Below are 22,246 nucleotides of genomic sequence, written 5' to 3'. Positions count from 1 at the left end.
ATTGTATTTATCCAGAGGATCCTCATCTTTTGCATTTTGTGTAGAAATGTACTGAAGTAGTAAGGAATAGCCATCATTTAATACTTAGGTCACATTTGTTTTTCTTCCCTCTTTATTATTTTTTGATATTTCTAGCTCTTAGCTATAGTATTCTGCAATTTGCATGGGTTACTTATGCAGTAACTCTAAATATTTCACTGTTATTTTTCATGTCTGCCTTTCTTTTATCAGACAGAGAGCAGGTGAGACTCCATGAGAGCAACAAGTGCTAAAGATACATATCCCTTCCTTTAGCCTGGCCAGTGGAAAACTGTCATTCATTAGAATCTCAGTAATTAACTTTTTTCTTAGTCTCAGTGGGAGCAGAAATCAGCATGGGACGTTTTTTCCTCTTAGAATATCTTTGCAGTGTTTACTAGCTCATTATCACTGGAATGGTAATCTCAGTATTTTAAAATATTAGTGTATTTTGAGATTTTCATTGCATTGCACTTCAGTGGAATGCAACATCACTACCTTGGTCCCTCTAATGCTCTTCTTGTCCCAAAGGGATGCACAGCTACTGCAGACATTAGGGTAAAAACAATCACCATTAGCTGAGACAGTGTGTGGTCAATGCATCTTGAGGAGCAAATGTCGTAGTAGGACAGGGAAACAAGAGAGACAGTGTTTTACTGGAAATGCTATCATTCAGGTCAAGATGATTGTATTGTTGGGTGCATATTAATTTAAATTATTTTGTCAAATAGGATATGCCATTGCTGCTTTGAGGTAATTCTTTAAAAGACAAAGTCAGTGTGCGTATAAAAATTCTGTATTATTTCCTAACAATTTTCTTCTTCCTGTTTTTGTCATGTAGTGTGTGTGACCTTTCCATAACAAATATTGCACATAATCAGTGAGATTAAGGAAAACTGTCAATGTATTTTCCTTAAGAATTTTTATCAAGCTTAAACGTTGCAATTAGGGATCATTTATGGTGTGCTTGTGTTCACTGTAGCATTTGTTTTGTCCAGCTGTCTATTGCAAAAAATACATGTACGAAATGAAACTACTTAACAATTCAAACTATCAGGAAAATGATATTCCTTTTTTGCTCTGTCAGATAAAGTAGCCAATTAAAATAAACTAGGAATTGTCCTAATAGGTCAGGCCAATCCAGTTAATAATGTATCTTCAAAAATGTGGAAAAGCACTTTCCTTTCCTGTGATGAAAATGGTTTATGGCTGCTATTTGCCATCTTCCCACAATAAGTTCTCTTATTCTAGTAATCTGTGGTTTAAAACTTCTCATTCTTTTCATTACAGAAAAAAACCCTTTCCACCTTATGGAGGAATCCAGAAAAAAATAAATAAATTTATGGAATGAAAGCCTCACAGATGTTCAAAATACTAAGAGCATAAATAAGTAGATAAGTCATGGTTTTAGGTAAGATTAGACATTTTAAATGCTTCTAAAAGTAAATGTTTGCTTCTCTTGCAAACAAAAAAGGTTAGCTATTTAGAAATTAAGGCAACCAAATCTAGTAATTTTTAATGTTTTTCCCTTTTCTCTTGTGCTTCCTTCTGCCTTTCCATTTTCCTTCAGGCATCTTTTTATTTTTTTTTCTCACTAGGAAAATATCACCATGACATTCCATAATTCATTGAAAAAGTTAAAACCCAGTTGAATTTATAAATTCTGGTTTTTCTTAATAGGTACATTAATTTGCTTTGACGTGAACAATAAAATGAAAGTAAACAAAATATACGCAAAATCTATAGTGATAAAGTTGAGTTCTTAAGACCTGTTGTACCTACTGGACCATCTATAACATCAAAAAAGTCACGCCATAGCTTATTCATGACACATAATGGTGGTAATTATATATTGAATTTTGCATAGGCTCAAATGGATAAGAATTTAATAAACGTAAAATCCACCAAGGTGATAAACTGAGAAAGTTTCGTATGGGTAGATTTCCTCTTTGATCTGCAAACACAAAATCAAAATGAGAACATTAGGAAGCATGGCTTTCAAGTAAATTGCTTCTCTGATAGCAGGTCTGTACATGGACTTAGTAGAGAAAAAAAATGCTAAATTAAGTATTAAGTATTAAGGAAAATGCTCTCTTCTTGAATATTTATATGGCTTATTTCACTATTCTCATGTCACTGCTGCTGTCAGACAACCAGGCAACTCAGAATGTTGTAATATTTGTCCTATAAAATAGAGGGCATTTTATCTAAAATGCTGCCCATTCTTGATGTCCAAGAATACCAAAGCAATACAGTCAGACCCTTTTTCCCTCATTACTGAAAGAGAGATTGTTCAGCACTGAAAGCCAAAACAGGCTTTCCAAAAGCAGAAGCTTGTATTTTTGCCCTAAAATTTATTTGCAGTGTAAGGGTTCAATACCTAATTGGAAATTACAGTGCTTTTTCCTTTTGGCTTGGGAAGCAACTATTGTGTTCTGTTCTTGTGTTCTGCCTCTCAGAAACACAAGTAAAGGAAAGGCATTTATAGACTCTTACTCTGCTTTTACATGCTCTTTGTTTTTGAATATACTGTACAAAAATGCCAGATAGTGCAAGCAGAAGTTTACATTCATTTACCAAATTGAATATTAAAATTTCAGCAGTACATCGCCTCTTTTACTCTAACTTTTTTAAACAAAATCTGTGAAATGTGTCCACTTCTGCAATATAAGATGATTTATATAAGGTCATGCAATGCTCAAGAAACTTTTTGTTAAAACACCCTAACAGTGACTTTTTTTGCCCATCTAACGCTGTCTTTTTAAGAAGACACCTTCTTGTTGTAGGTGGAATTTTAAATTAATTGCCATTTACAGTTTTTGTGGTAATTTCTATAGAAATTTCTCATTTTCAGATTAAAATCAATGTAGGTGAATTCTGTGTACTGTAGCTCTTTCCCCACACCAGAAGCAGACAGATGAACTTTTATTCAGCAGGGAGGCCTGAACATTTATGCACCAGTTTTCAGAAGTTTCATGAAGAGGATAATTTGAGAGCTCTCAAGCCCTCTCTACTGCAAGCCCATCTCATCCACAAAGCACTGGAGAGTAAAAATGGAAAAAGAGGGATAACATTTAAGAAACCTGGCCAATGAAAGAAGATAAACTACTACTTCAATAAAATGGAATTTGGGAAGAGTTGGGTTGGGGTTGAGGTTGAAGCTTTATTTTGACTTGCCAAATGTTTACATTGCCAACCAGGAAAATGAGCTTGAAAAACTTTGATAGGAAAAGATGAAAACTTAAATATTGTCAGAGGTCTTCTAAAGAATTCTGTCTGCCTTCCTTGTGCTGTCTCTTGCAAGAGGGGATAAACTCACTGTTTGTTTGCCAGAAAATACTTATTCAGGACTTTAATTTTTTTGTCCATTAATATTCACAGATTTGTTGTTGTTGTTGTTAGGCCAAGCTCTGCACAATGCCCTCTGAACCCTGGAAGAGCCTTAAGTTTGAGATGTGGCTTAAGTTTGAGATGTGACATATGTAGTCCTTAGTCTCATAATAACTTTTTGCCATAGATTCACCACTTCCTGCACCTCTGTCCTAGTGCCATTTTTGTCACAGGTCTCCATGATGTTCTCCCGGGTGTATATGCTTAGTAGCCCCAGGGAAAAAGCATTCTGTAAGAACAACAGATTCTATCTGTCTGTGTGTGGAAAAGCCAAAATGTTGACAATCCACTGACATCTTGCTAATTTATCAATGTCCCAACAAACATTTGAACTCCAAATAAAACATTTTAGAATTTAAGTAAATGACTAGGATGCAAAAGACCTTTGGACTACAGCATAGTCCTCTGCTCACAGCAAGAAAAGAAAATCATCAAGAAAATACATTTGTCTCAGTGAATATCAACAGATGATAAAGTTCAGGACTTCTGCACTGAACTCCAAATATGATTTACTATTCTGCTTGTCTACTTGGAAAGAGAGCTGTAATTAAAAAAAAAAAAAAAAAAAAATCCACAAGGAAGGTGTAATTGGAATTGTTGATATTTAAACACTAAAGAAAACTTAAGCCATTGCTTTTGCATATCCTAATATTGGATCTTGCACTGTATTGAGTGAAGCATGAATACTTGCCCGTAATTAAAAAAAAAACAAAAACACCCAAACAAAAAAACCCCCACAAGTTTAACATATTATTATCAATAAGACTATTTGAAGAATAATAAATTTTGACTGGCCACCTCATTGCTTTTTTGTGAATATTTTCGAATTATTTTTGGAAAATAAAAATGAGTTTCCTTATACATGTAAGTATCTTCAACATGTAAATACAAATGTAAGTATTTATCTTGATCTGAAATTGCCAGATATGTATGTGCTCTTCCTCACTTACTTAGTTGCACTTAAAACAATATCAAACCCACAAGTTCTGTTCCTCATATTTGTCTTGTCTAGGAGCAGAATAATTTTGTAACAGTCTCTGGTATACAACATCTCTCCATTGGAATAGGAAATAAAAAATATGCACAGAAAATTTAGTGTATTGAGGAATTTGGGGTGGTGCTGGGTCTTTTTATCATAGTCTATCATTTTATTAGGTCAGATAATAAATATCTTAGAAGAAATGTTATCATTTTATTGGTGTCCTTCAGAAAGCAGCAAAGAGATTACTTTGTCCCATAAATATTTGCGCTTTAGCTTCACAGAGTGTAAACTTAATGAGCAGGTAATTTTAAGGGTTTTAAGGGAAAAAGGCAAGGCGCTAAATTCATAGACTACACTTTCATGTTTGATCCCGTGAAGCAGTGAGTAGACTGGCTCAGTCAAGCAAATCCCAAAGAATGGTTACATTTAAGTTCAAGTACATGCCTAAATGCTTTGCAGGAAAAAAGAAAGAATGCTCAGTAATTAGTAGGACTGAAGCTTTAATGGGTAATTCCACATAAATTAATTCATCAGTGAAAGCTGGTCAGATTAGTTTTTAAGTGTTTATTTTCTATTGCTCCATTTTCTCTGTTCTCTCAGAGGAGGTTTGAGGAGATTTACTTGAGCTTTTCTTTAGGCTACCAAGTTGCAGTTGAGCAACTGAGCATTCATTTCCTCAAAGCTTGCAATTTCTATCTCTGTGAAGAAAACAGAAACACTGTTCTGAGCATTTGAAATTCAACTTATACCAGTCTATGCATCTTTACCAAGAGTCTGCTTCACATTGAGATTCAGATTAGGACACCACTATGCACCCAAGAAAGGATTTAGGTTTAATTATTTTCATCTCTTCCAAAATTTTGTACCGGGATCCTAAGAACCAGAGAATAGTTTGAAAGAGTTCTATTACAAATGTGTCAAAGATGAATCATTATTGAATTAATCTCACAATATTTAGTCTAATGACGTATATTGACTTAATTTATTCTAGTAGTTTTATCATAATGGAAAGCTCCCCATACTATGAGAAAAGTAATTTATTAATATTTTCATTTATCAATAAAGAGACTGGTATATAGTCTCCAGTCAAGAGTCCAGTCTGACTGCAACTCACTTTTCATTGACATATGTCCACATAAGCACAGAGAAACCATATGAGAATACCTGTAATAAGCTGCCATCTGTCCATAAAGCAGAAAAATTCTTCTTTGTTTAATTTTGATTTAAATACAGACTCAATCTCCATGTACTCACATGAGCTCTGTGGATGAAATAGGAGGTGATGGCAATACTGTGAAGAGTGGCTTTTAAAATAGAAATCCCCCTCTATTTGATGATGCCTCTGCTGTACTCAACACTCTGCCGCTTATTTTGATGTGTGTAAGTCCAGTTCTTTATAGGTACCATGCTTTCCTGAGCATAAGGATGAGAAATAACCTTTACAAAGCTGAATAAACTAAACTATTAAAGAAGAATAGTGTGGGGAGATTGGCTTCTCAAGCTGTCTCAGTGTTTGTGAGATCTTAGTCTGAAATGCATTTGGCCTAAAACCAACTTATTACAGAAAACTTCCTGGCTAATTCAGTTGCTATAAATGTAGTTAATTTTTGCCAGAACACAATTATTTGCAAAGAAAAGCACAGTCTATTAAACACCTTCAGATAGCTGCAGCTAAGTACGGCCATTTTGCATTTGGAACTGAAGACAGAGCAAATTGCACAAGGGATTAGATATGTGTTTTCTTTAATGGCTTTCAGCAAGGATACTGTTTTCACAGTAAAATTACAGTTTGGAAACTTTGTGTTACTCTATTCATTTTCCTGTCCCATCATATTAAAGAAAGCAGTGTTACACACAGCTTGAGAGGTGTAGCTAGATGTGCTTTGTCACATCATGATAATTCAGCCAAGGAAATTTAAGAAAAGTCAATTTTGAAAGAGAGGTGATCTACAAGATCTGTTTACATTTTATCTATAGACATAATAGGAATTTCTTACTCTCTTATCAAGAAACAAGTGAAGTGTATATATTTAAATTCAACTTAGAAATATCACAATCCATTTAAACAAAACTGAAAGCAGCAAGAAATATTCGTAGTCTGAGTTCCTTTTTAATCTCTATCACTATCACTATCACTATCACTATCACTATCACTATCACTATCGCTATTGCTATCGCTATCGCTATCACTACAGGACAGAAGATTTTTTAAAGACATCTATTTCCAAAGTTCCTTCCGTTCCGTTCCATTCCGCTCCGTTCCCTTCCCTTCCCTTCCCTTCCACAACCTTCCCTTCCACAACCTTCCCTTCCACAACCTTCCACAACCTTCCACAACCTTCCCTTCCTTTATTCCTCTTACTTTCCTCCTCTTTCTCTGTCAGCTCCTTTCACATTAGCAACAGCATTACAGAATGTGAAGATTATTTACTGAATTTACTAGAAAGAGAGTACAGAGCCATGTCCTTCCCCTTTTACAGGTTTCTGGGTCTTTAGGGAAATGCTCAGTATTGTGCTAGAAATTCTCTATGCCAAGGGCAGTGAGAGGTATGCCTAGATGCATTTTTCTTTCTCAGATTAGAGGTTAAGTTTGCATTGAAATATCAGAAGCAAGGAGGTACTGGTTTTCAAAAGTTGCTGTTCCCAATAATATTGATGGTGATGTCTCATTCCTCTGTGAGGCGCTTATCTGGACAGAAGCTGGGATCACCCCTCCATGTCTCCTAGATGACTTTCTTGCTGCAGATCTTGTGCTCCTGCAGTCTATGTCTTGCATCATTTCAAACCTCTGACCCTGTGACTGGTTGCATTGACCTCTGTTCTGCTTGTTGCTAAATGTTACTGTAGTGTGAATTTATGGGAGGCTGATTCAAAATCAACAAAAAGAAAAGGTCCTCAGTACTTGACTGTGGGCTTCTGATATTCAGAGGCCACTGAATGCTTACATACTTCACCTATTCATGTCATTCTGAGCAAAACCGGCAAAGCACCAAAACTGACACTCATGTCAGCAAATTTCTATGGGTATTTTTATTATTGCTGCTAATAATTTTGTATTTGACTCTTTATAGCCCAGCTAAAACTTGTCTTCCCTTTCCTGTCTCCTAAGCCACACAAGCAAATTGGTTTGATTTCCCACTTTTTTTGTTTGTTTTTTGTTTGTTTGTTTGTTTGTTTTCAGTTGTGATAATCTATATTGGATATGTGTTAGACTCTTTGGAAGCAAATCCTTTAAATTTAACCAGTTTAAAATGCTGCTGAATTTTAACCCTTAGCACTCAGGTCCTTAAATTCCACTTTGTAATTTTTAAATAGATATTCTTATCCAGTGTAAATTCCTGTCTTAATCACTTGAATCCATTAAAACTGAAATACAGTGACTTACATGCATTCTCTTTGAAAGTCGGTTTTTATTTTTACTGAGGAAATATTCTCTCTGACATGTTAAATTCCATCTAATCCATGAGCACTACCATCTTTCACCAGAGACCATTATAAAGACAGTCAGTCATTCATTCTCTTTGCTGGGGAAAAGGTGCAATGAAATGATACCATGAAAGCTGATAATCCACTCATATTTACACTTCAGATATTTCCCACAGAGCTCTCTGAGAAAAGGGACACAGATGATGATTTGGCAAATGCTGTCCTTTCATAAAAATTCCCTGGGTGCTTTTGAACCAACCTATCAGAGAATTCTACTCCTGCTATTCATGTCAGTAATTAGATTTGGAGAGAGCAGTACCACATGCATGTTTATGGAAATCACTGTTAACCCAAATGATGATCTTTTTCCTTTCTTCCTCCTCTCCCTCTGTTCCCGCTTGAATTTGCTGCATGCTGCCACAGCATCTGCCAGTAAATAAATAAATAAAACCCCAAATACCCAAGGCTGCTACCTAACAGGTCAACAACATCCCTTGCATTTCCTGGTAGCAAAGACAAAAAGAATAATTGTCAAAATATGAATAAGAAAAGGAAGGAGAGAAAATGATTAACTAAATATGAAATGACAAAAAAGCATGCAAATAAAATTTTCATAGGGAATTCTGAAACAAAAGCTAGCTTTTTTAAAGCTAAAAATTTAGAAACAAGGTATCAAGACAAACAAATTTATTAAAATGTTCTTTTTAGGAAATAAATGTGCACATTTATGGAATATTGTAATATAAAGGAAACGTATATGATCCTTTATACGTTTCAGTGTTTTGCATCTTTATTTTCATTAGTGACAGAAAAGCTATTAAAATCTAGCATAGCCTTAGGACTGACTCTGCAGAAACTCAGCTTAAACTCTCTTCATATTTGCATGATGTGTAAAACTTACATATTTAGATATTTTCTGAACAGATCTAATAATATTTTACAATTATATTATATAATACATATTTTCCATCCCTCTCTCACTCATTTATCTGAGTGACCTTATTCGCAACTTAAGTTCTACTTCAGAAAAACCTCATATTCATTTAATAAAAAATTATCTCAGAGAGGTTTCCAATACCATGTAATATTATTGAACTAGATTAAGAACTTCCACATTTACCATGTATTTTATAACACCTTTGATTTAAATTATTTATAATGGATATAATATATAATATTATTACATACAAGTACATATACATGTGCACATCATATATCGTGTAGTTTTGTTCTAAAATAAACAAGCCCTTTTTCAGGATTTAGTGTTGGCACTTGCACATATTCCTATGGTATAACTACTATTTGCACTTCCACTCCCAGACATGACATAAGTGATGAAAACACACGTATACCATCAAATATACTTTCCTACTCAACAAAGATATGCTTAAATATTAATTTTTTTTTTTCATAAACTTGGATTATGTTTTTATCCTGATCAGCTAGCAGTTGAACAATTGATCTTTCTTGCAAAATGAACAATTGATCTTGCTGAACTAGGATTAAACATCGAGCCAATTTTCTATATACCACATAGTATGCATCAAGTAATATTGGCCATCACTCCGTACTGATTTGGGTCTTATCAGACCACTTAGCTAAGCAGAAAAGGTCTGTCTAATCTTTCTCACAACCCCTTGGCTCATCCATTTACTCATAAACAACATGGATTTAAGTTGTGGAGAAAAAAACCCTTCAGTTAAGTGTGGTTTTTTGCTTCAACAGATCAGGTAATATAACTATCCCTGTAGTCAATTGTTGTTTTCATTAGCTGAGATTCTTGACATTTTAAATTCTACAGATGAAATTTCACAGTCTATTATCTTTATTAGGACCTGGAAACCGTGAACCTGGTTTTTTTGTTTTTTTTTTTTTTTTTTTAAATAAAAAAATCTCTCTTGGTTTTGTTGGGGTTTTTTTTTGGCTAGATTTAAAAGACCTGAACAGGAAAATGACCAGCTGCTTAGATTACCACTCCAATCCTCTCATGAATTTTTAAAGGTAGGGATTTTCTGAGAACCAACATCAAATAAAGGATCAAATGCCTTCTATTACAGAATACAAATGTGTTGCTCAAAATCCCTAGAAATTACAGTCTTTGAGAACCATCTGGACCCACATGTTATGCAGAAGAGGAGAAACACAAAGGAAGTACTGATTAATTTTAATGAGGAATGAAAAGGCTTGTAATTAAATTCAGTTTTATTAAGTTAGTGGTGTTTGTAGCTCAAATCTTCAAGGCTAGTGTTACAGCCTAGGCTTCTCAAAAGTAGGTGTTTTTCCACATTTTGAAAACTCACTGAATATACTGATAACAAGGCAATTTGCAGATTTGGCATTGATTGACATGGACATCCCTTCTGAGCAATACACTGTGTTAGTTTAGTAATACTATCTATGATTGGCAGTTTTATATTTTGATAGAAAAATAGTTATCTATCTATGTATCTATCTTGATTACAGAAGAAATTTTGCCTTTTTTCATGAAAATCAGTGAGACCTTTCTATTAACACTTTTTCAATACACTTTCACCTATAAATTAAGAGGTTTAGTTTTGATCTGGATTTCCAGTAAGTGAGAAACTTCTTGTTTATCTGAAATGATTTGACAATACAGAGATCTATGTTTTCACACACTCAGTGATTGTTTTTACTATGAGTAGAGTGAAAATAGACACGTTTTCTGAAAATGTTACCTACTACTCTTCTGTTGCCTTTCAAGGATCACAAATTGTTCACACACTTCTCTGTCTGATGATTTGAACAGAAGATTTAAATGACAGACAGGTTTATTTGAATGAATATATAATTAAATTGAAATAAAGAGGCAGCATGTGATGACATTACTGAGTATTGCAGAGACTTAATACTGCACTCTGCACAGAAGCTATTTGCTCCTGGAATTATCTGCCAGCCAGGGACGTGGCTGCATTTGCTCTCAGTGTGGCATTTTCATTGTGTATGAAAATACACTAAATAAAGAGTTTTTTCTGATGCTTACTCTGAAATGCAGAAAATAAATGACATATGCACAAATTTCTTGAATCATCTATAAGGGAAAACTGATTCATGAAAACCTGTGAGGAAAAAAAAAACCAAAAAAAAACCCCAAAAAACACCCCCCCCCAAAAAAAAACCCCACAAAACCCCCCAAAAAACCAACAAACAAAAAACACACACAAAAAAACCCCAACAACAACAAAAACAAACAAACAAAAAAGAACAACAAAAAACCTGCAGAAATTAAATATCTAAATATAAACAAAGTATCCATACCAGCATTTCCTATAATAAACCATAGGAAATATTGAAATTATTGATTCATAGTGTAGTTAGTTGCTGGGGGAGCTACCTTATTTGGAGTTAGTGTCTTAGGAAATGAACGAGCAGTCACTCTCACTGTAAGAATGTAAAAAATAACGAAAATTTATCAGGAATCAATAGAATTAAAGAAAGACAGGAATACAGAGGAGCATGAGTAGTTTTATTCTCCTTTTTGCCACCATACAGGATGTGCTGCTTGTTATAGATTCTTATATACGTCCCACAGAGTGCTGGTCTCTTCTTAGTGATCGATAACACTGAAGACTCCACAAGCTCCTCAGCTAAACTGGCTTTGTACTTTGTTATGCATTGTCATTAGTTTTTGGGGTTTGGTGTTTTTTTTTTTTTTTTTTTTTTTTTTTTTTTTTTTAAATATAACCTAATTTTTTGTTGATATAGTTGAAGTCTGCTACTCACAGTCCTATCTGCCCATGAATGGAGAACAGATTTTATTTCTTTATCACTGTCCCAATTTTTAAAAATTGTTAGGTGTAATCTGAGATTAATTAAATACATGAGAACTATCCCTAGTTCAGAAAGTCCATCACTTGAAAGTAGTTCAAGGTTGAGAAGGTTTGGGATCTTTCCTTTTACTTACCTTCTTTGAGATTCTGTTTTTGACCATTACAATAAACATTATAATAAGATGGACCTTTGAGATGATATATTCCTTTCCATTCTAATTATATAAAACTTTGAAAATATTACTGTATCCTCTGCCCTCTTCTTTTATTTAGGTTTAATAGCTCATTTTTTTCCAGTATCGATGTCATCTTCTGTAGAACTTGATCATTCTCTCCTCTATCACAGGCATAACTTGTTCACATCTTCATCGAAACCTGTCTCAGAATAGAATTCTGTCATTCAGCCGAGCTGCATGGAATGAAAAAATTTCTTCTCTTATTTTATAGACTGTTCTCATATTTACCTATCCCACTATGCAGGTTGCCCTGTCTGCAATGCTGTGTCATTACTGTCTTGTATTCAATTTATGGTCCAAAAAAAGCCCACTTCCACTTTCTGAAGAAATGCTAGCAGACAGCATTCATGCAGTTGATTTATATTCACAGAAAATAATTGAACTCTTTCTAGATCATATCTCAAAATTATTTATGCTTTCTCAATTGTAACACTGTCCCCAGCAAATCCTCATTTGAGTTTGTATCATTTCTGAAGCAAGGCAATTTTGTATTCCTTCAGAAAGATTACCAATGAAAATACTGAAGACTATTATAATCTTCAGAATGCTGCTTAACACAGTCTTCTATGTTAAAGTGAGCTTTTGGAAACTTATTTTATGGATTGAGTGGTCCAATCTGTTTTGCTGCAAGATAATAGAAATTTAATCCAAAAATGTCCCCCATAATTTACATAAGGGAATGTTTTGTGGAACATGATTTAATAAAGTCACAGAATTTTTATTACTTCTTTCCCATCCTAAACTGTTCCTTTATCATTGTTGTGGTTTAGTCCCAGTTGGCAACTAAGCCCCACATAGTCGCTCACTCACTTTCCCCCATTGGGACACTTAAAAATAAGAAAAGTAAAAATCAGAATATTCATGTGTTGAAATGAGGATAGTTTAATAGGTAAAGCAAAAGACAAACACAAGCAAAACAAAACAAAGAATTCCTTCATCCTTTCCCATAGGCAAGAAGGTGTTAAACCATCTCCAGGAGAGCAGGCATCCATCAAATGTAATCATTACTTGAGAAGACAAACACAATTACTCTGGGCGTTCCTCCCCTTCCTCTTCCTTCTTTCTTCTTCTCCCTAGTTTGTATTCTGGGCATGATACTATATGATATGAAATATCCTGTTGGGCAACTGAGATCAGCTGTCCCAGCTGTGCTTCCTCTCTAATCCTTGTGCACTCTCTGCTCACTTATGGGGTGGGGTGAAAAGCAGAAAAGACCTTTACTCTGTGTAAGCACTGCTCAGCAATACCTAAAATGTTCCTGAATTATTAACACCATTTTTAGTAAAAAAAAAAAAACAACAGCGCTCCATATCAGCTACTATAAAGAAAACTGAACTCTGTGTGGGCCAAAAATGAGCACAAACATGCAAATCTGACTCAATTTTTTCTTGGCTGCTGTTCATCATCTCACTGTCATCCATACACTTGCAAATAATTTCATTGATTATCTTTTCCAGACATCTTCAGAAATGAAATGGACTGGACTTAATTCCTTTTTGCCTTCTGTTTGAACACCCATGCATTCACATTCTCCAATGCTCCACTACCTCCACTTTTTCAAATGACATTTTGATTATGAAACTGTTTCAGATGTTTCAGACATTTTTCTAGTTCTCCTAGGAAAAAGTCACAAAAATTCAGTCCACCCAAATCTCTGAAGGAACTGAAGAATTGCATGTCTGTGCCACTTACAAAAATAAGTTAATTTTTAAAAAATGCATAGCAATCAGAAGTTACGGAAGGCAACTTTTTACCTTACTCTCAAAATGACTGTGAATATTATGACAGTTTTCCAAAGATGGTTTGAAACAAATAATGAATCCTGAAACTGTAAAATATCTGCGTGAATATAGATTTCATTCACTTTAAAAGTTTAAAGCACCATTATTCTGCTCAATTGCCTACCTAACACAGTTAATACTCTTCCATTATGTAAACCATATTATTTAATGTATTTGAGTAAAATACATACTTCACACTAAGTCTTTGTGTTCTTTTGTAAACTTTCTTTGAAATACTGGAGCATGATAAAACATGACTGAAACAAGATCACCTATGGAAAGCGGAAAAATATGATTCCAACCTATTTGATAGATATTGTCAAGTTGGTCATCAAAACAGTAGGTAAACAGGAGCTGACATATATAATTTATTTTTATTCAGAAATGCTGCAATCAAACTCCTCATAAAATGCTAAAAGCTATGTGAAAATACAGATATTTTGGGATAAGAGGCAAACGACTCTATGGATTGGTACTGACAGAATGAAGAGTGTTTTCTAGACACGGAAATATAAAATACAACGTTTGCTAAATGGTGCAATTTGGGACTGTTTTTAGTCTTCATTAATGATCTGGGAACAGGATGAATAGGGAAAATGAATGAAGCAAACAAAACTAAGCAGTGACTGCTTTTATAACCGTAACATGCTCTGGGAATTTTTTTTAAGTTCAATCAATATTAGCCATTTTTTGTGCTTCAGTTTCAAGAGAAGATCATAAAAAGGTACAGATCTGAATAACTGTGCTTCATAACAGGTTCAATTCTATTGTTCCTCCTCATAAGCAAGGTTTTAGAAACGTACTGAAAAGATGAATTGAAACTATTTAATAAGTCACTATGTGTTAACCCCTGAGGGATCTGCTGTTGATTTGTCTTGTCTGTTTTGCAGCAGGACTTTTGCTTCCCCACTGCATACACTCTACCTGTGTACATCTTATAGAGATACACACTAAATCACTCTCAATCTTCCATTGTGGTGTGCTGCAGATAATTGTGCATGTATGTGCTTGTGCATGAATGTCTCAAACTGAGCCTTTGAATTCTCAAGCTCAAGCCTACCCTGGTGAGCTACAACCACTCTGGGCTCGCTGTAAACTGTGGGTACGGCCTGAGTAAGCAGAAGTTACACACATGGGACTCTCGGAAGTATAGAAGTACACACTACACATTTGTCAAAAGAAACAGTTAGGAAGCTGATGATATATTGTGTTTCTGCATATAAACTCTTGAGACTGGGCAAATCTTGTTCTGTGGGAATTATGCTTTGAAATGTGTCATCCATTGCTGCAGGAGACTCAGGGACACAGCTGGAACTGCAGAGTTGGACTGCACAAAATCAACAGGTCTTCAAGTCCAACTTTCCCAGACCAGCAGCAAACTCATTGATGGGAAGGCAAGACTGGATAATGCTGGGAGAGTTGAGAGCATGAAGTAGTGAAGTAGGGTAAAACCACTGTTCTTGTTGGCCCCTAAATAAAATCCAGTAGGTTGCCATTCAGTTTGTCTCTTCTGTGATAGACATGATTGACATAGCTCACACTCTACAAGTATTACAGAAACAATCTTTGAAGACCTTAAAGTTTAACTTTGTGTTTCCTGCTGCTGTTTTACTCATGGCTATTTCTCTATACTCTGATAAGCGAAACTGAGGGTTATGTAGTTTTGTCCTGGCCCTCACTTTTCACAGGAACCTGAAAAGACAATTGGAAGACTGGTATAGAATAATGATATTCTGGCAGAACTTTTTTATCTAATTCAGTCACTTTTTACCCCGGTAGCAACTGGAGTTGAGAAGAGGACTGTTGGAAGGATCACTTTTATTATCCCTGTAAAATTTGGCTCATCCTTAAATCTAGTTAACTGTGGCTGACTAAACCAGCTATGGAAATTCATTAAGTTTCCCATAGGTTGTACCATACTGCAGAGCTAAGCAAAACACAGATATCCTAAAGAGCCCTGCAGCCCTTTTTTATCCTACAGTCTGAGTAATGAATTCTGTCCTTAGCTAAGGACACTTCAGGTGACATTTACCACATTCGGAGGGTTATAGCCATGTGTCTGAGAGCAAAATATGATTTTTATTTTTCAGTATTAATTCTAACCAGCCTCAGTTTTTCACCATCATGTAAAGAAAACCTTTCACTCACATACAAGGACTGGGATGGTTTTCTATAAAATTAGTAGAAAATATTCCCTTGATTTCTCTTCTGCAAAATAATACACAGCTGAGGAAGGGGGTATATTTCCAGGAGATGTTTGGAATTTTAGCCATAAGATAGCATGAGAATTTACTGCCACCTTTGATATTACATCTTGTGTGTGTAGCAATATACTGCTGATTAACACATAAGTGTCTACTCTAGATCTTTCACTTATCATGAAACAGTAGAATGGTTTGAGTTGGAAGACACCTTAAAGATCATCCAGTTCCACCCTGCCCCTGCAGTGGACCAGGTTGCTCAAACCTCCTTCCAGCCTGGCCTTGAACACTTCTGGGGATGGCATATCCACTGCTGGGCAATCTGTCTCAGTGCCTCACCATCCAATATTTTCAAACAGAATTATTAATAGATATCTCTTAAAGGTTTTATTTTTTTCTGAGGACTATATTATGAGTCATTATAAAATGGAAATAATACTAATAAATTCTTCCTTTCCTCTATTGTTTATTTCCCCTAATGTATATGTTAATGACAGGAATTGGCAGAATTTATGTTTCCAGCTTCCTTGACTGTTAATCATGCATGGTGCCTCACACTGATTCAGAGGTCTGTTGTCCGGCCACCAGTTCTGCACAGATATCCATGTAAATTCCATAAGGCGCAGTTAAAGCAACGTATTACCTATGGTGCTGAAAAATAGTGTTGTATTAATAACCTTCAACTTCCACCTAATCTGGTAAAAGCTGAGGAGTAAAGAGAATTCTCAGTTCACAGGTACAAACTGTAGGTGGGTAACAGTTTTTAAATGTACTAACACCTGCACACACACAAGTATGGTGCTCCAGGGACTGTATGCTAGCTGTGCATCTGCCTGTAGCATGTTTACAGTGTCTTGACTTTTTGCTTATTTTTGTTTCATGTTTTACCTCAACATCATAGGTGATCATCCTCTGGGGGCTGTCACATGGGATATCCTTGTGCATTACCCCTGATCTGTGTTCTCTCTAATCATAAAAATTATTCTACCTTTTAGCATTACGCACATAGGAACAAGCTTTGATAAGCTGTTGGAGCAAGGTACTTATTGGGGTTATTGATTTTGTGTACTCTTTTATGTGACCTCCTTAAAACAACTTTTTACAGTTGACTAGGTTGTGATTTTCCTTCCCCTATTCCTGTTATGAGAAATTTAATTTTAAAATCCTTAAAAAATAAGGTGTACAATTCAAATAATGGCTGATCTGCAAAAACATTGGGATAGGTGTTTAGTTTCTGGAATATTTTCCTCTCTCTCATATTGAGAGTTAAAGTGGATTTCTAATTTTTATTCCACTCGTTACTAAACAGGAACTCTGAGGTCACAGCAAATAAAGCAGTATGAGTTAATGAGAACAGCTTTAGCAAAAAGAGGAGGTGTTTCTCAAAGTACATCAAGTGCTTCACATATATTAAGAAACCCCAGCTGAATCGATTTAATAATGTTGGGATTTACACAATTATTACAGAGCCTTCATTACTCACCCAGTCTGCACATACCACAGCACAAATGAACATCTCTGTCTGGTGGTATTAACACTGCCATTTTCTAACCCATTCCCAGGCCATCTGCTACATGCTGATCATTCACTGGTTTAACATTTAACAGTTACCCAACTGCAACTTAGCAGATTTGTGTACTTTTGAAAACAGCTGGTTTAATAACTGCTTCAGAGCTTTTGGATAAAGAAATTATTTTGTAGTACTTTACAATAGACTTTTTTAAAAAAGTGCCTCTGAGAAAAGGGTATAGCAGTTTCTTCCACAAATTTATAAATTTGCAATGCTTTAATTTGTTTCTTGTCATGTAAGGACAAATGTTTGAGTATTTATAGAACAATAATTCAGGGTATCTCTTTTAACATTCCTGCTTTATTTCTTGTCCTCTCTCAGCTCCTCTCAGAGGAAATATATGCTGGAGTAATGAAAGAGCTTAATATGTCAATCTGTCTGAAAGGCTCAAACCTGGAGTTTGTCATATAAAACAACGGACTTGTAGCTTAAAATACAAGATCACAGAATAACAGTAACTATTAAGTTAAATGAATAGTGAGCTTTGAACATAATTGAACTGTAACCCTGGCTTTCCAAACCTGATGAGTATGTGAAAATCTTATTCATTCTTCCACTGCTCTTGAGGTCATATGTTATAAAATATTAGCTAAAAGTGACTAAAACTGTTCCCATTGCTTTATTTTCTATATGTTTTAAATTATCTGAATTAAGATGTTTTCATAATTTTCAAATATAGTCTCAACCACAAAGGTAAAAAGCCTTTATCTTTGACCTAAAGCAGTTTAAGAGAGATATATATGTATATATATGTATATGTAAACACATGTTTTTCATAACCATTTTGTTTGGTTATTCTAAATACCTTTCACATCCTGTTTAACCTTTGCTTCATAAACATTCAAGAAGTTGTCACTGGATGCTGAAATTGATATTTATATTTAAAAAAAGAATGGAAGCAATTAAAAGGAAAAACTTAGTATTAATGTTTCACAAAAGTGACAATTCACGAGGTTTTTATTTTCAAAACACCTCTTCTTTTACATAACCATCAATCAAAATGACAACATCCCAAAGTTTGGATTCCCCAGAAAAATTAATTAATTTGACCAGTACTTCCTATCTCTCTGTTTCAATAAACCAACAAATAAAGCCAATTGAGACTTCAATTCTTTGCTGATTAGTCAATAAACCTTGACAGCACACTTGTGACAGTACTTCTGGGACTCTCACAGAAGCTTATTTGTAGTGGGTAGCAAGTTTCATGATCAGTATACACAAATGGGTGTATATGTTATTGTTATTTTCATAACTATTTTCATAATAACAAGAAATGAAAAATTTGAACAGCATAAAAGTAAATCGGAGAAAAACATCTGAAATGGAACAAAACTTAAAACGAGGCATCTCAGAAATCACAGAAAATAGAAGTGCCTTAGAGTGTGTAATAGTAGCTTCCAGCTCCTTTCACTGGAACAAGAGCAGTGAGAAGTGTAAAACTGAGACATGCAGTGACATGCACGCAGCTGGCCAGAGGTAGGTTGAGCTGTGGAAATCTCCAAAAGTAGTAAAAATCCATCACATGTAGTCACTCCAAGAACTTTGTCAATCCTATTGGAAAAGTTATACACTCTAGCCATATGAGGAAGAGTGAGAGCAAGAATATCTTCCACAGCCTTTGAGGCGTTAGGAAAGAATACTATGCCCCTGACACAGAGCTCAATTACTATCCCATACTATTCTGGTTTGTGCTGTGACTGCCAGCTCTTACCAAGAAAAAAACCAGGACAGAACGATGGGAATAGTTTATTCCGTATTCTTCCACCAAGACACAACAGGATAACACCACATAAGGTTTATCTCTTCCCTAAGTCTATGGTTTACCAGCACCCTCCCAGCAGACTTTTCATATCTATCACAAGAATATGCATTTCCCTGGATCTAACACATAGAGTTCCACCTCACAGAAACTAAGCCACCATTCCAGTAACATAGAATGTAATCTTAAGCACTTCAAACTGATTAAAAGTAGAAGCGGTATCTTCTTTCCTAGGGCCAAGGGGGATTTAGAACCTAGAACAATGTAGTGAAAATAAGATCAGTGTGTTTTAAGGAGAACTCATTCCAAACATTATGGATTAGTTAATCTGTACCAGTTGGCCCTGGAACTGTGGTTTGTTTCTTGACCCTGTTTTATTTAGCTGTTCAGTGATGCTGTCCACCCACACTCCTGAACAGAGTCTTAGAAACACAATAAAATCTACATTCCTTTCCATTTGAAGTTAATATGATTATCTCAACTACAGCCCATCCTGAATATGTCATGGAAAACTTAAGTAGCACATTTTTGCCTTTTTCCACTTTAGCCTGATAGCAAAATTTTCATGTCTACAAAGGGACTCTCTGACATATAATGGGCATTTTTTTTTTTAGAACAGGAATACAAAAGATGGATTACTGAACATGAATCCAATGTGGATCTGTATTCATTGTCAGCAAGGACCTTATGTCATTTTGGTATCACATGAGATCTTCACAGGTTTTACAAAGCAGAATAACATTTTGCTACTGGAGATCAAAAGGGGCGTTTCAAAATTTGTTGTAAAGGTCTCATTCAAGTTCCAATTAACTCAGGATCAAAATGGAGAGTTAGCAAGATCAGACATTAATTCAATAAAAATATAATTCTCTCCTTATATAATTCCTACCAGTGTCAACTGATCTAATTTGAAAAGAGATATCTGAGCAACATCAAGAAACTTACAAAATAAATATGCAGAGATTCTGTAACAAAACCACTGAGGCTAATAGAAATACGCACCATTCTATTTTTGAAGTGTTCAGGAAATCAAGTTACATACTGTGTGTTATTACCATGAGCATAAAGTTATATTGTAATTAAATTGCTAAATAAAATTTTAATTCTTTAAATTACTTAAAAACCAACCAATGGCAAACCAACAAAGTATGTATGAATGAGTAATATTAGACTTCACATTTTGAGCTTTCATGAATTCAGTTTTGAAAATAATATGCAAAATATTATTAAAATACCTCTTTCATTTCAATCATTTTGCAATGAAATTAATATAATTGGATGCATTTGAATTTTGCAGATGCTGAAAAGTAGATTGATGATGACACATAAAACATTTAATTTAATTTCTGGGTAAGAAATTACAAAGAAACTATATTACAAGTTAAGCACAGTTGATTTTTGAATGATTTATTTAAGTTCAGTTTTTCACCCACAACCTAATAATGGTTGTAACTGTCAGCCAACTTAATATTTACATAAATACATATTAATAAAGAAAATTCATATCAAGAATCTTAAAGTGCCTTTTTTATACATGATGACATTTTCTCTGACAAAGTACGAAGACTATCTAGTAAATAAGAACACGATAATTTAAAATTATTTTCTTAAGTTCCTTCCTAAATATTTTGAAGTACAATCTCAGTTGAAGCCACTTAGGCATTGTTACATGTGCAATCCCTGATAATCTCTGATAATTGCCTAAACAGAGACAATTCCTGTATTTCTTGGGTCACAATAATATATATATCAACTGAATCCAGATCCTCTTGCTTGTTCTATTCTTCTTTCAGCAAATTTCTCTTCCCATACTCCCATTCTCCTGGTTTCATTTAGTCTTTTCATCTATCCATGTAGACCTAAGCATCTAGAAATTTTGTTTGTAATGTATATACACATATAAATATAATATATATACATAAGTGTGTGCTCACACACATATGTATGCTGTCCAATTCACAAGGGACATTGACATTTATTATCAAGTTTTACAGTCAGATTTACAGCTTCTAAAGTAATATTTTTGTCTATTAATTATTTAAAAACTGGAGTGGATTATGTTTATACATTATTTCATTGTTCCATCTCTGTTTCTTGGTTTCTTTCCACATTTTGCATATAAAGTCCTGTTTTCTCAGACTCATATCAGTGTTAGCAATATTTGGGACTAGTGCTTTCCTCAATATAAGCTTTTTCACATTGTTTAAATCACAGATTTTTAAATTAAAAAAAAAAAAAAAAAGTTATGCTGCGAATGTACAAACAACAAAATGTTGCAAAATAATGAAGAAAATGTTGTTTCAGGTTTCGGAGCAATGCTTTGGATTGTAACACATTTTATTAAATCTCATTGGTATGTCATGTTTTGTATTTCTTGTAACATCAGATGCTGTAGGTTGAAGCAAGCTGATGTGTGGTACATCAAAATGTCACCTAAGAAGTTTTTGACAATATCGTTAGCAAAAAGCAGATAATTAATTGAAAGAAAAAACCCCAACACTGAAATTACAGGAAAAAGAAAATGTTTCTATATGTAACCAGGGGTTAGATCAGAGTTAAAAAATATGTATATAGGCATGGATTTATTCTGGTGAGGAAACCTTGTAGAATAGATATTCTTGGGACACATTTGCTTCTAGGTGCCCCACTAGGGACTCATCTGGTGACATACTCACATTGAATCTTATCCTTCCTAACAGTGTATAAAGTATTCTGCTTATATGTCTTAATTTGGCTCCATGAATTTCTTTACAGACACAAAAGATCTTGATTTTCAGATAAATTGAAGAACACTTAATCTTTTAAATCTGAAAAAAAGATGAAAGGTATTTAAAGTGGTTTTTTTTTCAGAGTTCCCATTAGAAATACTATCTGAAAAGAGAAATCTGATGGAAAGAGTTCTAATTGCTTCTTTTGATCTTTACTTGGGGAACTAACAGCACTGACAAATGAACTCTGGTGAGTCCTGTTAAAATAAAGATGGTATCACTGCTGCTGCTTGCCTTTTTTTTCTGCTCAAGGTTTCTATTTCCAAGGAAAAGCTGTCAGAAGGGAACACCTGCCTACACATCAGTGTAGGAGTCTTGGATTGAATT

Source organism: Hirundo rustica, chromosome 1 (assembly GCF_015227805.2).
Source record: "Hirundo rustica isolate bHirRus1 chromosome 1, bHirRus1.pri.v3, whole genome shotgun sequence".
Lineage (NCBI taxonomy): Eukaryota > Metazoa > Chordata > Aves > Passeriformes > Hirundinidae > Hirundo > Hirundo rustica.
This window is presented reverse-complemented; position numbering follows the sequence as displayed.